The sequence below is a fragment of the Carcharodon carcharias genome, chromosome 7 (genome assembly GCF_017639515.1).
Source record: "Carcharodon carcharias isolate sCarCar2 chromosome 7, sCarCar2.pri, whole genome shotgun sequence".
In the NCBI taxonomy this organism is placed as follows: domain Eukaryota; kingdom Metazoa; phylum Chordata; class Chondrichthyes; order Lamniformes; family Lamnidae; genus Carcharodon; species Carcharodon carcharias.
The window spans coordinates 101,540,338-101,542,837 of record NC_054473.1 but is presented as its reverse complement, the minus strand read 5'-3'; positions in this window follow the sequence as shown (position 1 = coordinate 101,542,837).

The window sequence follows — 2,500 nt, the reverse complement described above, 5'->3', positions numbered from 1 at the left end:
AGGCCACACAGAGAGATAGAGAGAGAGAGAGAGAGTGGACAGGCCAGGCAGAGTGAGACAGAGAGACAGAGAGAGAGGGAGAGCGGGAGGGGCAGGCCAAACAGAGAGAGAGAATGAGAAAGTGTGAGAGAGGGGTAGGCCAAACAGAGAGAGTGAATGAGAGAGGGAGAGAGAGGGGCAGGCCAGACAGAGAGTGAGGGAGAGAGAGTGAGAGAGAGTGAGAGAGAGAGGGAGAGAGAGGGGCAGGCCAGACAGAGAGGGAATGAGAGAGAGAGAGGGAAGGGCAGGCCAGACAGATAGAGGGAAAGAGAGAGAGGGCGAGAGAGGGGCAAGTCAGACAGAGAGAGAAACAGAGGGGCTAGCCAGACAGAGAGAGAAAGGTGCTAGCCAGACAGAGAGAGAGAGAGAGGGAAAGAGAGAGAGAGCGAGAGAGGGGCAAGTCAGACAGAGAGAGAAACAGAGGGGCTAGCCAGACAGAGAGAGAGAGGTGCTAGCCAGACAGAGAGAGAGAGAGAGAGGGAAAGAGAGAGAGAGCGAGAGAGGGGCAAGTCAGACAGAGAGAGAAACAGAGGGGCTAGCCAGACAGAGAGAGAGAGAGAGAGAGAGAGAGATGCTAGCCAGACAGAGAGAGAGTGAGAGAGAGAGAGGGAGGCAGGCAAGAGACAGAGAGAGAGAGACAGAGAGATAATAGAGAGAGAGTGAAGGATAGAGAGGGGCAGGCTAGACAGCGATAAAGAGAGAGAGACATAGAGAGAGGCATGCCAGAGAGAAAGAGAGAGATAGAGAGTGAGAGAGAGAGGTGCAGACCAGACAGAGAGATAGAGTGAGAGAGAGAGCACAGATAAGCCAGGCAGAGTGAGAGAGAGACACAGAGAGAGAGAGAGGGAGAGTGAGAGATGGGCAGGCCAGACAGAGACAGAGGGGGAGAGAGAGCAAGAGAGACAGAGAGACAGAAGGGCAGGCCAGACAGAGGATAGAGAGAGAGTGGGCAGGCCAGGCAGAGTGAGAGTCAGAGAGACAGAGAAAGAGAGTGGAAGGGGCAGGCCAACAGAGAGAGGGGGAGAGAGAGAGAGAGAGAGAGAGAGAGGGGGCATACCAGATAGAGAGAGAGAGAGAGAGACAGAGACCGAGAGGGGCATATCAGACAGAGAGAGAGAGTGAGAGAGAGCGAGAGGCAGGCCAGACAGACAGAGAGAGTATGAGAGAGAGAGAGAGATAAAGAGAGAGGGGGAGAGGAGGTTGCAGTGGGTGGCAGGCCAGATAGCGAGAGAGCGAGAGGGAGAGGGGCAGGCCAGAGGCAGAAATAGAGAAATAGGGAGAGTGAGAGAGATAGCGAGATAAAGAAAGAGAGAGAGGGAGAGTGGGTTGCAGTGGAGGGCAGGCCATATAGCAAGAGAGAGACGGAGAGGGAGAAAGAGAGTGGCAGGCCAGGCAGAGTGAGAGAGGTAGAGAGAGAGAGAGAGAGAGAGGGGCAGGCCCGACAGAGAGAGAGAAAGATTGAGTGAGAGAGAGAGAAAGAGGGAGGAAGAGACTGGCCAGAAAGACATAGGGAGAGAGAGTGAGAGAGAGGGGAAGGCCACACAGAGAGAGAGAGAGAGCGGACAGGCCAGGCACAGTGAAAGACAGAGAGAGAGAGAGTGAGAGAGAGAGAGAGAGACGGAAAGGGGCATACAAGACAGTGAGAGAGATTGAGAGAGAAAGATTGAGGTGCAAGCCAGACAGACAGAGTGAGAGAGAAATAGACAGGGAGAGATATTGAGAGAGAGAGATAGGGATGGTCAGGCCAGACAGTGAGAGAGAGAGAGAGAGAGAGGGGCGGGCCAGGCAGAGTGAGAGACGGAGAGACAGAGAAAGAGAGTGGAAGGGGCAGGCCAACAGAGAGAGAGACAGAGACAGAGAGAGAGGGGCATATCAGACAGTGAGAGAGAGTGAGAGAGAGAGAGAGGCAGGCCAGATAGAGAGAGAGAGATAGATAAAGAAAGAGAGAGAGGGAGAGGGGGTTGCGGTGGAGGGCAGGCCAGATAGCAAGAGAGAGAGACGGAGAGGGAGAAAGAGAATGGCACGCCAGGCAGAGTGAGAGATTTAGAGAGAGAGAGAGAGAGAGAGAGAGAGGGGCAGGCCAGGCAGAGTGAGAGACAGAGAATAGGCAGGCCAGGCAGAGTGAGAGACAGAGAGGCAGAGAAAGAGAGTGGAAGGGGCAGGCCAACAGAGAGAGAGACAGAGACAGAGAGAGAGGGGCATATCAGACAGTGAGAGAGTGAGAGGCAGGCCAGATAGAGAGAGGGAGAGAGAGAGAGATAGATAAAGAGAGAGAGAGAGGGAGAGGGGGTTGCAATGGGTGGCAGGCCAGATAGCGAGAGAGCGAGAGGGAGAGGGGCAGGCCAGAGGCAGAAATAGAGAGATAGGGAGAGTGAGAGAGATAGCGAGATAAAGAAAGAGAGAGAGGGAGAGTGGGTTGCGGTGGAGGGCAGGCCAGATAGCAAGAGAGAGAGACGGAGAG